This window comes from Nannobrachium achirus (assembly GCF_963921795.1).
Source record: "Nannobrachium achirus genome assembly, chromosome: 18".
In the NCBI taxonomy this organism is placed as follows: domain Eukaryota; kingdom Metazoa; phylum Chordata; class Actinopteri; order Myctophiformes; family Myctophidae; genus Nannobrachium; species Nannobrachium achirus.
The window spans coordinates 19,039,238-19,055,392 of record NC_137825.1 but is presented as its reverse complement, the minus strand read 5'-3'; positions in this window follow the sequence as shown (position 1 = coordinate 19,055,392).

Below are 16,155 nucleotides of genomic sequence, written 5' to 3'. Positions count from 1 at the left end.
AGAGACATAGGGCCCTATTTTCGTCCATGCCTTACCCATTATTTTTGAGTGTACAAACTGAACCAAATAAGGTCGAGTATAGCTCCATTGTTACCTTCATAAAGATAAGGCTGAATAGCTGAATTATAACCATCAATTAGTTGAGTTGTATAGCTTCTATTTACACGTTTTGTTTGCTATTTTACTTGCTTTGACATTTTTAATACATTCAAAAGCGAATAGGCCTACTCCAGTACTTGGAGTCCAGGAGTAAAAAGTATACAAAATTGGTCACGCCAGTAAATATGGCTGAGGTGTGTAGGAAAACAAGTATGAAGCCTAAGGGATCTTCACCTCACTAGTGAGCCCTGCTCCCATATGACATTCCCTTGGCCGAGCACTGTCACCTGACTGGAAACCCCACAAACACACAAACATGTTTTTAATTAATCCAGGCCCAATTAATTAAGAGACACGTCAACAGGTAATTTAATTGTCACTAGGTTTAAAAAACTGTGCAATAACAATAATTAAATATCACATGGATCAGTGCCTTGGCAAATCAGCCACAATAGTTTTCTTTGCTTTGCTTTTGTCAAAAGTGCAAGATTACTAGTACTACCCTTCTGCAGATGACTGATTCCCTACCATTATCTGAATCAGATTCAGCTTTATTGTCACCTCACAGGTTTACGGGTGTAAAGAAGTTCCCGTGTACCCCTGAATTATATATAATATTACCCCTGTTTGTGCCTACTGCAATCTCACACTCTGACTTTGTCCATCATTTGCATTACCACCAATCTGGTGCCATTCTTGAGAGTGTGTCGGGACCTGCTTGCAGGTTTCCAATCACCTGCTTGCAGGTTTCTAATCAACATGTTACTACTTTCAACTTGAGGTTATGATCAGGGATTACAGAGGGTGTCAGTGATCCCTGATGACATCAGTAGGACTAAGTCTGTGCTAGTCAGTGTGACGTAAATATATGGAGATCTATGTACGTTTGTATATGTCCTTGTCTGTCCTTGAATGTGCATGCACAATTTCACCAAAATTGCACGCTGTGTTCATGATTTGAGGCGTTTTGTTCAAAACAGAGCAATCCTGCAAACTTTGGAAGCCAATCTTGGCCATTCAGGATGGAATATGGAAATCGGACAGATCCATGTTGATCACATGACTGTGGAGATAGGCCTACTGTCTACCAATTTACTGTCAAAGTACTGTCAAAAAATGAGTTTAGCCAAAATCGGCCTCATGGTGCTAGAACAGGCCATGTGAAAAATGTAGGGCAGAGGTTCTGACCGACGGACAGGCCAGGGTGCAAAATATAGGCCTTCGGTCTGGAGGAGAGTGGAGACAATAAAAGTTAGAAACATAAATAGAGGCTTTGCACTTCCTGCTTGGCCCCTAAAAAAGGTGTAGCCTAGGCCTACTTCTTCCACCACTGCTCTAGTAGTGGTTCTTTTCATGCCCTGGCGTGGCCCCCCAAAACCAAAAGAATCACATTTTAACTGGGGACCCCCCTCCCTGATATGCACTTGGAATGTAGGAGTTGAGGTCAGATAACAAACAGAAGACATTTTTTCGTTTGACCCGTTTTTTGTAGTAGGCCTATATTTTCTTGATTACGTTTGATGCAGGCCTAATGGTCATTTTCTTTTCTTTCTTTTAATAGGAACTAAAATGACTTAAAAGTCCTTAAATTGTCACTTCACCCACAGGTTGAGAAAAACTGCTCTAGGTTCCTCCAGCAGAGGGCAGAAGCCAACAGTAGACCACCAAGCCCTGGGCTCTTTGTTGCGCATGCGCGAAACACGTTGACCCGGACGTGTCTCGTCGTGGTGTTGTCATTCTGTTCCTTCAGGATCAAAGATCGCACACTGTCTTCTCAGTGTTAGTACAAAGATGTCTCGTAAACGAGTAAAAACGTGCCAAATAGAGTCCGTCAGGTTGACGGTAACTGAACAACTGACGTCGGTGGGAAAGGAGATATTGTGCGTGTTGGAGAAACAAAGTGGTGGTGATTTGTCGCGGCTGAACGTTGTCAGAGTGTTTGTGTTGGAGCGCCTCACTGCGGCCGCGGAGCTCATCTGCAGCCTCTTCCAGAGAGAGATGGAGGAGCTGCACACACAACTGAAGAAACTACACACTGTCAAACTACACACTGCAGGTTGGTTCAAAACACTGTAGCAAGGGGGCAGACCTCCATTCAGAAACACCCCCACTTAGAAACACTCCCATTCAGAAAGACCCCCACTGAGGTTAGGGTTAAGGTTAGGTTTAGGTGACACCTCCATTTAGAATAGTGGAAGTCAATCTTATGAATGGAATGGAGATGTGTAACTGTAGCAAGTCATCCCTTTTTTGTTAGTAGCAAAAGTGATGACTCCATATGAGGTTATCATGTGAGCTATCAAAGTAATAGCTCTGGTCCATCGCGTCACCACCAGAGCAAGTAGCTGAACAGAGTACAGCATCTTGCAAAGAGCCTGCTGTACAAGATACACTACACCTCCAAGATACCCATGTTATGTACCTGACAAACTACTTCCTAAAGGTCAAGGATGGTCATGTGCACGATCACAACACCAGAGGCAGCTCCACTCCAATCATGTTCAACCTAGATTTAACACTATAAAAGGCTCTAATTCGTTCTCCAGCTATACCACCAACATGTGGAACGCCCTTCCGCAAGCCTTAAAGGAGTGCAAATCCCTAGCCTCCTTCAAAATTGGTATGAAAAGTTAAGTCACCTTCAGTCGGCTGCTACTTGAGACTTGTAAATAGACTAAGCCCCCATGTCCCCCCCCTTTTTTCTCCCCTTTTTCTGCTTTTGTAATTGATGTTATCCTATGTAAAGTTCTAGCCGCAAATTGCAACACTATATTTTTTTATAAAAGGATGAATCTAGGGTTGCAATACCTCCCATAGGGATCCAATGCATCAAAACAGTTTTTTGCTATCTGATTGTATTAAACGACTTCAAACTCACCAATATTGTGGCTCTATGGAAAGCTTGGAATTTACTCTTGCTATCTGCAAAGTGTTTGTTTCTGAAAAATCCACCGTGGAATTGTTATGATTATATTTTCTGTCAAGAAATTCAGTTCGGGTGATTATTTTTTCTAAGTGCTGGAGTTTGGAAGCGCTCGTGGGAAGTCACTCAGCAGTCCTGTGTACCAGCAGTTCTGTCACATAGCCTAATGCAGGAGGCAGCGGGACGTGGTGTTATAGAAGATGAGCGCTTCAAGACTTAGAAAAAAAACATGGCTGCTCGGATTTTATTGACAGAAAATAAATCATAACAATTCCACGGTGGAATTTTCAGAAACAAACACTTTGCAGATAGCAAGAGTAAATTCCAAGCTTTCCATAGAGCCACAATATTGGTGAGTTTGAAGTCGTTTAATACAATCAGATAGCAAAAAACTGTTTTCATGCATTGGATCCCTATGGGAGGTATTGCAACCCTAGATTCATCCGAGTATAAAAAAATCTAGTGTTGCAATTTGCGGCTAGTAAAGTTCTATGTTCTATCCGTCTGCCTTTCAATGTTATATGAGATATATACTGGTTCCTGTGTAAATAAGCCGTAAAGTTTACTAGGATCTCCTTTTAGTTTACCTGGCTTGTACCAGTAATTTGTACTGTTATGAAACTGTACTTTTTTTTCCTATTGTAAACTGCTAATAAACTCTTCAATCAATCAATCACTTTTTCTTGTAAGTAGCAAAAGTGATGACTGCATATGAGGTTATAGGATATACTGCATGTAAAAAAGGAGTCCTGTATTCCAATGCACCCTAACAGGGGGTCTACCAAATCTTTGTGTGACAGGATATAATAGCGTCCTTATTCTGAGGGGAACATAAGACTTAAACAAAACAACGCCTAAATAATGTATGCTGGCAAATTTAGCTGGGGGACCCCTGGGAATCCCCTCATGGACCCCTGGGGGTCCCCAGACCCCACTGAGAGCTTTGCTATGTCTGCTTTAAGTGACGTTGGGCTTGTTTTTCTGTAAAGTTGATTGTAAATTCTGGCAGTTGCGTTCCTTTCCTTCTAAAGTGTAGTTGCTTATTGTAATTATTTAATTTTTAAGCTATTGAAGAATAGCAGATCTACAAGCTCGATTGTATATCTGTTCTTTTTTTATAGTTAAAGCATAAAAGAATGGTTAAAGTGGTTCAAGTCTAACGCGTTCCAGGACGCGTTCTTAATGTTTTTTATTTATTTATTTTTATGTCGTTTAAACCAGTGGTTCTAAAACACTTTCATGGCAAGGACCACAGATTAATGTGTTAAGGATGAAGGGTGTCCACCGTGCCACTAGCCTGGTTTAGGCTGCTCCGGTGCATCTCAGGACTTGTATATGTGGAAGGATGGCACTGGAGCAAACATGGACTATTTAAGCCTTTTTATTCTTTACAGTGTGCAGGCAAGAGTGACAACATTTCGATGTCAATATATCTTCTTCAGGTCATGTAGATGTATTGACATCGAAACGTTGTCACTCTTGCCTGCACCCAGTAAAGCAAGGGTCTTCAACAGGGGGTCCGGAGACCGGGACGCCTAGGGGGACCTCAGAGTTACAGCAGGGGGTCCTCCAAATCTTTGTGTGATAGAAACTTGTTTTCTCCTTTTTTATATTAACCACTTGAACCCTACCCTGAGAACTTTAGACAAAAGTAGCAGATCTATCGGTTATTTTCGGCAAAGAGCTTTGGTGTAGAGGAGGAAAAGAGCAGACTAAGTACAGAGTGAAAGGTCAAGATTATATGTATTGACGGTTCAAGTGGTCAAATATCTGAAAACACACATTAGCATGAATCCACAATACACTGATGATCATGCTGTCAAACAATGGAATCTGTGAACAGGTTGTGGGGAGTCCCTGCTTCATCTCTCTCTCAACTAAGGGGCCCTTGGCCTGAAATCATTGAAGACTCCAGCTGTAAGGAATAAAAAGTTTTAAATAGTCTGTGTTTGCTCCAGTGCCTTCCTTCCCCACAGATTAATAATGTGTATTTGTCTGCGGATTCTCCAAGGCAGCCTTGCTAACCATTCTCTGTGAGTTTCATGTAAAAGCAGTTCATGAGTTATTTAGCCAGCAGTTTCAACATAAGAAGAGATGATGTTAAAAACAAACAAAAAAGGAATATTGGGAGAATCAATTTTATTGAAGTAGAAAACACTGTGCTGATGTAACTCCTCTCTCCTCCTCTAGATGTCCCACTTCTCCCTCTGTGTAAAGAGCAGGCTTCCCCTGAACAGCAGGAGGTCCAGAAGGAACTGAAGGCAGGAAGACATCAAGGTATTACTGTAATAGTTTGGGCTGTAGTGATGCGCGGGCCGACCCAGTGCCCGCGGCACTGGGTGTTTCAGACTCAATAGGCGGGCTGCGGGCGGGCGGGTTATCGCCACTCTCATTTGCAAAAAATAAATAAGAATAATCACCTGTTCTTAATAAGAGTAGGCCTATAAGAATAAGAATACAACGGTTTGAATACGAGCGAGCGAGTTTTAAAATGCGCCAGAGAGGAGCAAGGTTTCTCCTCCGCTCCTTGGTGCGAGGACCGTCCCAATTCCGCTCCTGTTGGGGCTGCGAACCCCATTTTGCCAACATTTGCGCTAGCTGACACTATCAGACACAACGTGAGCACAGCAGAGAAGAATGCACAAACAATTCAGTGCGTGTCGCTGATCAGGATTTCACTTAAATGTCTCTGGCATCCACTCAAGTCCGTTTAATACTTTGTGTCTGCTAAAGCTATATAACCAGCCAGTCAACGGATACAAGACTGATTTTTTGACTGAATGAACCAACAACGCTCACCTCGAGTCGCTCCCATCTCTCCAATCTGGTGATTAATCAATAACCAACAGGTTTTATTATTGTCCGTCTTTTGCTGTCTGTTTAAAGTGCAAGGCGCTGTATAAATATGATTGACATAAAACCTGAAACGCCATTCTTACCCCGACAAATGCCCCCGCGATTTAGAGAGAATGAACGTCTTTGAATGAATGTCTTTTAGGCTAAACCCCAATTTGAACAACACGTTTGTTTATTTAGCCCATGACAATATTGTGCTACTGTAAACCTTTCCGTAAAGTGACTTTAGGTACTTAGAAGAGCCGTATATAAAGATGAGCTAATGTGGAGATGCATCTTTTTTTTAAATGCGGGTTGCGGGGCGGGTGGATTCGTTGATTTGTATATTGTTCTGTGGCGCGGGCGGGCGGGTTACGTTCCGTGCGGGTTGTGGGCCGTGCGGGTTATGAAAAAAACCTGACCCGCGCATCACTACTGGGCTGGTTATCCACTTGAACTAAGAATAGGATGTATTTGTCTGTATATAATCATACAGGGGTGAGATGACGGTGTAGCTATGTGGAGTGGCGCTCCACTACCTTTGAAGGTGCACGCACGGCCGCATCACTAAAGGAATCCACAGCACACCATATATATATCAGCTTTATTTAGGCTGTATGACAGCGGGCGCCCCCTCAAGTGTGTGGGAGCCTTAAGTGTCCTATAAGGAGGGATGGGACGATAATCGTTATTTTATTTTTTATTTTTTTAAATGAAGTGCCATGTTTTCGTTTTCTAGATAGTCAGTTTGCCATGTCAATTTTAATGACACCCCATCATTGTTAGTCTAATGATCATTTCTCCTCAACTCCCTTCCCAGTCAAAGTTCAGAGTTTTAATGAATGTAGAGTTATGTGCAGGATGTAATTTGCTAAGTAGTTTTCTACGTTTACAAAATTGTTTGATTAAAAAAAAGAAAAATCCTCTCTCTCACCATTCTGCCAGTGTTCACCTTCCCCTCTGTGCCAATGTTGCCACCCGTGCCTAAGGTTGCCTACCCCTGGTCTATCGTGATAAAAAACACTCACAATAATCGTATCCTGGAGATTTAAATTCATTGTGAAATTATCCTCTGTCATGCACTGGGATCAATTCACAGTTTATTTGCCAAGCTGCATATCTGGTACCATTTAAACCCTATATAATTGGTAAAACAGACCTAGAAATAAATTACTTGATACAGCCCCAGAATAACGGATGTTGGGGATATTTTGATTACAGCGAATCTTGTAAATCGGATTTGTTTTGTCACAATAATCATGACATGACATTTGAAGTGTTCCAGGGGCTCAATTAGTTACTTATCATCAAAATCCAGTTTAATCACTTAACCTGATACGCATCGGCTATTTGAAAATGGCACATCTACAAGCTCACAGCGTGTCACAATCGTTGTGAGCATGTAGATCCGCTGTTGTCGAATAATAACCCTAACCTCAGCAAACCCTAAACCTAAACCTAACCCTAACCCTTAGTCTGATAAATGGGCTGTAGGAATATTGAACCACTGGATTATGGAACACACATCATGCCATGCCACGTGTCTCCTCGTTTCTCCAGCTCTTTAATACAAATTAAATACATTTTCAGGTGGGTTTCCAATTTTATCCGATCAAGATAGTGAACCAGTTTATCAAATTCTATCTAGAATCTTCCAATCCCAATTATGTTGTTTCATCACTTCCATTTTCAATTCTTTTCTCTCCACTAATCTGTCCTTAATACATTTTCTGTTTACTAAAGAGCTGGAGAGACATGGAGACCCCTGTTACTGAACAACACTCTATACCAATGATTACTATGGGATGCTAGATCAGGGTTTCTCAAAGTGGTTGCCGTGGCAACCTATGGTGCTGTGACGCAAGTCCAAGGGTGACGCAGAATACTTTGATCATATTTGAAATGTATCAATGTCACTTCAGTTTAACCACTTAAACTCTATATACTCAAGGTTCATTCATACTCCAGAGAAGGTGAAGAGCAGTTAACCGCGGTGTAGTTTTCTAAAGTCCGAAAACTACAATATTATGTCATTAGCCACGGTGAAGAGCGCTTCACCGTAAACCCAGAGACATCTCCCTGCTTTTACTTTTGAACTTCACCCCATCACCTAAAAAGTGAGGAGCTACTCATTTCACCCTAGTTCAAATGAGCCTTCAGTAAGATGGACCACCAAGGTTCAAGGTTTGTTTATTTAGTGTCCTCGAAGGGCAAATTGTGTTGCAGCGGCATAGACATCAGTACCTCAAACAATACAATAAAGATAAAAACAGCAAATACAGAACACATGTAGCAGACAGATACCTGAAAGTAAAATAAGTGCATTGACCATAAAGTGCATGCGTTAAAGTGCCATGCAATAAAGTGCACATTGTCCGTGAAAGTGCATCTACTTATAGGAAAGACCAATAAAGTCCACATGAGGAGTAGGTTATCTCCTGGACCTACCCAGAGCAGCATTCAGTGTGCAGATAGACCAAATATTTGTGCCTGTTTGTTGTGGCACAAGCGGCCCGCAAACGATGGCCAGATGGAAGGAGTTCATATTCTTTATTTAATGGGTGAGCAGCATCGTAACGGATCGACAGAGCTTTGTTGAGCACCTGTCTGTTGAAAATCTGTCCTAAGCTGTTCATCTGTGTGCCAGATACTTTAGAGGCAACCTTTACAATCCTCCCAAGGGAATTCTTTGACACAAAGATTACCATACCAACAAATAATCGAAAAAGAAATGACAGACTCGATATATGCATTGTAGAACAGTTTCATCAGAGTTTTGTCAACATTGAATTTAGCCAGTTCCCTCAAACAGTATAGGCGTCGCTGACCTTTTTTATTCCAGAAAGAAAGAATTACCTACGTCATCCCACAAGGGAAATTCTGTTTTTCAGCTTAACCCAGCGCTGCCCAGAAGGAGCGCAAGGGGGAGGGGAGCAGTAATAGCTGGAGCGGGGAATCGTACCTGCGACCTCTGGGACCTCCGGAGTCCTAGGTATGGACACTAACCACTCAGCTATCACTGCTAGCTATCACCAAACCCCCTTAACAAAAATTGCAGATCTACATGCTCACAGCGCGTTACAATGTGAGAATAGGGATGCTGAGGTTCAAGTGGTTAGTGTGAGGTTCCTCACACTATGCCTCAGGTACGTACCGTGTCCCCTCCCGGAGTGACCTTGTAGAACTGGTCCTCACGCCTGAATGGTGTCAATGACGCTCTGAGGCAATCCCTCAGTGCTCCGAGTCGGCCTCTCACAGGCCAAACCCACAGGGCCAAGTGCTCTGGCTGGGGATAGAATATTTGCCCCCATTTTGTGTCTTTTTGTGACGCAAATAGTTCGATTTGGGGTCGGCCAAAATGTTCGCAAATCCGATTCGCTATCCCAGGATACAGGGACCTGTCCCCTGGATAACAAATCCGCCCCCTGCAGTACTGCGATTAGGTCCAAGTAATTTACAAGGAAAGGTTCTCAACGTGGAGTCCAAAAGACCCCTGGCCATCCTGCCGTCGTGGGTGGGTAGCGCCCCAACGGGTCAGGCTGGCATCTGTCCTCTGGACACAATATTGTCCCTATAATCACACCTTCCGACAGGAAAACCGGGTCTATCAATGAGTGTCCTGACTGAACCATCATTTTTCTCCTCCTAGACCTCCACTACCTTTGTGAAGAGATGTCCCCGGAACAGCAGGAGAGAAGCCCCAGTCTGGTCCAGGAGGAACCAGACTCTCCACAGGTTAAAGAGGAACAGGTGGAAGAGCTCCTTCTAAGACCAGAGGAAGCTTATGGGTCAGCGTTGACGTCACCAACAGTGAAAAGTGAAGATGATGATGGTGATGAAAATAAAGAGGAATACCATCCAGCCGGCACCTCCGCTGAGCACATGAAAACACAAGCTTATATAAAGTACTGGGGAGCATCACAACCACCTGGAGATGATGATGAAGACAGTGACGATGAGTGGGAGGAGACCAGGGAAGCTCAGTCAGTCAGCCAGGACCTGGAATCGTCAAAAAAACAAACGCCACCCAAGACTCGTACAGGGGAAAAACCCTTTAGTTGTGAGATTTGTGGCAAAGGCTGTAATTACAGGTGTGAGCTGAAGAAACACATGAGCACGCACACGGGGGAAAAACCCTTTAATTGCACCATTTGCGGCAAAGGTTGCAATTACATGTGTGACTTGAAAAAACACATGAGGACGCATACTGGGGAAAAGGCCTTTATTTGTACAGTTTGTGGCAAAGGCTGTAGTTACATGTGTGACCTGAAAAACCACATGAGGACTCATACAGGGGAAAAACCCTTTAGCTGTACGGTTTGCGGCAATAGCTTTAGTGTAAAAACTAACCTGAGTCAGCATATGAGGATTCATACGGGTGACAAAACCTTCACTTGTTCAATATGTTCCAAAGTTTTCGTTCAAATGTCTAATCTGAAAAGACACATGAGGACTCATACTGGAGAAAACCCCTTTAGTTGCACAGATCCTTTAGTTTACAGTTTATGGCAACAGCTTTAGTGTAAAAAACTAATCTGAGTCACCGTATTGTCACTGTCGGGTGGAAACGGGTGTCCAAAGCTGTTACATTTAACAACTGCCAGGTATTAATTCCAGGGTTTTTCAGGGTTTTTATCTTATTTTCGCCGGCAACAGGAACGCACTATGTAGCCAGGATGTAAACAAAAAAGCACATGGCCAGGCAGACAATCGTCTTTTCTTTAAAAGATAGATAACCAGTAAGACTCCCTAATCGGGAGATAAGCGACCGTTGGTCGCTTATCTCCATATATGTTTGTGTCCAAATATGTTTGTGTCCAAATATGGGGCTTTAGTGAGATTTGTCGGTTATCTCCATATATGGAGATGTGTTGGTTATCTCCATATCTGGAGATTCAACCTTCAACGATTTTGACATCTTGTTACTAATCTGTCGGTAGATAATGCCGGTCTTATATAAGGGTCATTTGTGTACGGTGTGATGTCATACTGATGTCAGCAGTGTGATGTCATACTGATGCGGAGATATGAGCAGGGCAAAGGTGTGACGTGTGGCGTGTGACCGACGGACGGACGGACGGCCGGTGGAGGTTTTGATACTAAACTGCGACCTAACGGTCGCAATAATCATATCTGCAATTATGCGTTCTTTAGTTAGGATGCGTAGAAAACGCAATCTGCGAACTGAATCTGAAATAAATGCATATTTCCAAATCCAATAACCTGGAAGTAAATGGGGCGAAACGTTTTTGGGATGACGTCATTTAAAAATGTAACATTTCCCAAATATGGAGATGACTGACATCATGGATGTCTGACGTCATAGACCACATTAGACTGACACAGTATGTCCATTTATGGACATTTCAAGATATGGGATTAATATTGATGACATCTGGGATGTCCATTTATGGGCATAAAAGACAGTCGGGACAAGGAAAAGGGCATACAGAAATAACATTCTGTTGTTTTTAATTTTTGAAATGCATATGGCAATATGGTACCATACTTAAGGTAAAGGTACAGTAACAGTAACGCAATTGTCTCATCCTTTTCAGGATATTTTGACTGGAATAAAATGTTGCCTCATATTCGTGCCAATACAGTAATTTTCCCCATTGATTTAAATGGGGAAAATTCAAAAGGTTAAAAAGATGACAAACAGTTCAATTTACATATCTGTGTTGTTAGCATGTAGAAGCGTATTTGTGTTACTTCTGCACAAATAAGTATGAAATAGGATATTCATTTATGAAAAACATAAAAGCGTGAAATATGGAGATGCAAGGTTTTCTGCCGGTCAGTGACGATATGTGGATTCATGCCGGTAAATCAACCATTTATTTTTTGTACAGTTTGTGAAGTTTCTGTTCGGTTTTAGCAAATGTTTTGCTAAAATCTAAACATTTTCATTTCAAAGACCCCCAAAATGTGTTTGGCCATGGACCCCCATCTCAAAATATTTTGTTCCACAGACCCCCAGAAGCACGGATTTAAGTTAAAAATGTTCGCTTTAATAGAATATATATTGTATATTCAAACATTTGCACAAATTTCCATGATTTTTTAAAAATAGCAGATCTACAAGCTCGTAGCACGGCACAAAGTGACACGCTATGAGCTTGAATATCAATGGGAATGGAGTGGTTTGCTGCAAAGAAAAAAAACAGCTCTAGTATAATGCTTCATGCCAACGCATTCCCGTTGACATGCATTGGCAGATACGTCCTCATAGGTAAAATGAGGACCTGAATAAAAGTGTGGTGTGACCGTGCCCTAAGTCAGGGGTCTTCAACGTTTTCAGGCCAAGGATCCCTTAGTTGAGAGAGAGAGATGAAGCAGGGACCCCCACAACCTTGTCATAGATATAGATTCCATATAGTTTAATCATTTGACAGCATAAATATTGTTTTTTGGATTCATGTCAGTTTGTGTTTTCAAATATTTAACAACTTGAACCGTCAATACTTAATAAACTTGACCTTTCACTCTGTACTTAGTCTGCTGTTTTTACCCTCTACACCAAACCTCTTTGCCGAAAATAGCCGAGCTACAAGCTCACAACGCGTTGCTCTGCGAGGCGTTGTGAGCTTGTAGATCTGATATTTTTGGCTAAAGTTATCTGAATATGGACACTAGGGTTCAAGTGGTTAATATTAAAAAGGAGAAAAACGTTTCTATCACTCAAAGATTTGGAGGCCCCCCTGTAGTAACTCTGGGGACCCCCTAGGGGTCCTGGACCCCCTGTTGAAGACCCCTGCCCTAAGTGGTTAAAATGTAATGACACAGATGCTTTCCCTGTTTAAATGGGTTAAAACGGCATCAGTCGCTTAGTATTCAGTCACTTTTTGGTGTTGATCAAGTATTATAGATTGTATTCAAAACGAGGAGACGGTCCTCACCAGTTATTAATATAGTTTTAAAATATTATTTAGTATTCGTTTTATTTAGTTTTTCAGTTTGGTGTTTGATTTCCATTTAGTTTTACAGGTGCATAAGTAGCTTTAGTGTAAGGAATTGAGTAGTTTTTAGCTTAGTTTTCATTTAACTTAAATTTAGTTTTAGTTCTTCAGGTATTATTAGGTAAAGCTTGATTCATAGAAGCTGACACAACGTAGGATGAAAATGCATGGCATCACATACTGTATGGTGTGGGAGAACTGAAATATAATATAAATATATTTGACATCCAAATTCTATTTAATTTTAGTTGGTTTCAGTTTGTTTGTTCTGCATTACTTAGTTTGTTTTCATTTAGTATTATATTTTTATTTATTTTGTTCTTTAGATTTCATTTTAGTTCAAATATGATTTTGTTCCACTTTTAGTTTTCGTATTACGTTTTAGTTCATTACACTCCGATGTTGATCATGTTCACCATTATTCGTCCCACAGGGTAACAAGTAAGCTGTCGTTTCAACTGGCCTTCAGTCGTGGAATAAATACTTTCACTTTCCAAGTGAAAGTTGCAGGGCAACCAGACTCTAGTACTCGTCTGACTTTATTCCATCTTCCATTGCCTCCTAAATAAACGTTCTTTTGCCGTGCTACTCCTCCCACATTTTTGGTGGCACGCACTTGCGATCCATGTCAAATCAACCGGCTTCAGCGGGACACGCATGCGTGCATTTTGCTAAGAGATACGTTTTACAGTTTAATTTATATAAATGTATTTGTGAATTAATTTTCTCTATTGACATTAATTAAAAATGAAACTTTTCCCAAATATGGAGATGGCTGACATCATAGATGTCTGACATCATAAACCACATGAGACTGACGCAGTATGGGCTTTCCAAGATATGGGCTTAATATTGATGACATCAGGGATCTCCATATATGAAGTTACATTGGGTTTGTATAGGATGATAAAATGAATACCAAATATCTAAATGTTGAATCAAGCAACTTAAAAGACAATAAAATGTTTGTTTTTTTTGTTTTGTTTTTAAGTGAAATATCCCTTTAATGTGGCAGTAAGAGAGTTAAGTTAAAGTATCAATAATGCAAATGTATAAACACTGTTACAAGTAAAATTCTGTCAATCAAAGTTTACTTGAGTGAAAGAACAAAGGTATAATGTATGAAAATCTTTTGAAAATAGCCAAAGTTTAAATAGGGCTAGAAGTGTTTATTTTAATAATAATCAAAATCTACTAAGCAACTAGTAACAAAGATTTTACTTCTACTCCACTACATCTCAGAGAAAAATAATATTTGTTTCTGAGATGTAGTGGAATACTCCAGTAAAGTAAAAGTATCTCAAAATGGTACTTAAGGACAGTACTTGAGTAAATGTACTGGTTACTTTCCACCACTGCTGGCCTTACTTGAATAAATCTACTTCCCTGTTGTCCCTGTTTTTTAGTCACTGGTCTGTAATTTTTTGAGAGAATGGAAACTTTGACATTTCTTCTACCAATGGTTTTTCCGTGATGACTGTACTCACAATAAAGGTTTTAAAAGGTATGCTGTGTTTATTAAGTAATAATACAATTTGTTTTTTGTTGAAATATACAAAATATGCAGCTCAAAGTGCTTTACGCACTTAAATGATAAAATAAAATAAAAATTTGAAAGTGATCATCCGAGCACAGGTCTCCGCCAGGTCAGGTTGGTTATTGTGAGCCAGTAATATTCGGAATTCACCAATCAGGATGGAATATAAAATCAATTTTGCTTTTTTTATGTTAAAGTTGAGAGCCATGATCTTTGTTTCATGTATTAGCCACACAATGTAGACTGGCCGACACCGCTTGATCAGCTGTTTTTGTATTCTGCCCATTATTGTTGCCATTTGTAGTTTGTATTATCTGTGCTGGCTGACTGCAAGACCCTTGTTACTGACTGCAGTTTCTAGCTCCATTTAATGACTGATGATCTGGTCAGTGAAATGATTAGTTGAATTCACCTTTTAAGTTTGTTTAAAATGTTATTATTCATCCCTAGCTGTTTGACAATTACCTTTACTAATGTCTGTTTTTCTCCCCTCTCTTCCCACAGCACAGCACCACTGCCATGGCTGCTGTTCAATAGCCACTTAATCTGTGTGAAAACGAACAAGCACTCTCATACACCTGCCACCTGCAAGCTCAGACTGAGTGTCTCCTGTTGCAGCTCTATTGGTCTGGTCGTCAGACCTTTGACTGCCGGGCCTCTGTCACAACAAACGGGGTTTGATTTGTAATTCACCCATTTTCAACTTTAATCTTCATATAATTGGTCCTCACTAATGCCTATTATAAGACCTACAATTTATGTCTGTTCAGTCTATTAAGACAGGTCAGAAACATGCCTGCCAATGACATCATCAGTAAGTGTCCTAACTTTCCAGAAAGAGAAAGGCTGTAGTTCCTGATATTTTTGAATCCACATCGATGATGTCAGGTAGGCAGGTTTTTTACACTGTCCACTGCCCCCCTCTGACAGTGTACTCCGAGTATAGAAATGGATGGTACAATTTTATAATGATCATTAGTGAGGAGGGAGGGACCAATATATGAAGATAACCTTGAAATGGGTAAACTGCCTATAAGCCCCACATACAGTAGTCTACAACAAATAGCCCATCTCTAAACTCTGCTTTTTGAGCTTTTGTAGCTATTTACCAGACATCCCCTCACCTCACTCAATTGTGTGTGTTGTTGTCCTATAATTAAATCATTGTACGATTATTAGATTAGTTTCTTTTTAATGTTCCATTTCCTTTCACATGTTTATTGTATTGTTATACTTTTATTAGTTGAATTTCTTCATAGAAAGCACTTGGTAAATGCAGTTCTAAAAAGCACAACATGAGCACATTATTTCCTGTGGAAAAAGTGCTTTGCAACAGACCTTAATTTAATCTGGGTAACTCCGAGGTTTGTAATTGATGTTTCCTTTTGCTTCTGACCCAAATGAACCAAGCTGTGTTGAGTGTTGACATTTCCTCTTGCGAAATGTTGCCAACAACGAGCACGTACACTGCCATTTAATAATAACATTTTTGTTTTAGAAGTGACTGTATCTTGAAATTACATTATGGTTTATTCACCACATACTTTATTTATATTAAATATACCGTAAATATGTTCATGTGAACACAACACACATACACACACACACACACACACACACACACACATGCACGCATGCATGCTTACGTGCATGATTGGACTAATATGCTCCATGAACCACAGAGGATTTGGCTGTGTGTGCCCTATCTCCTTTAGTCTCCAGCAGCCATGTTTAATGCACTACACTTTACTTTAGGATTAAAACCTATTATTTTCTGTTTAATCTCACTATTATGCTAC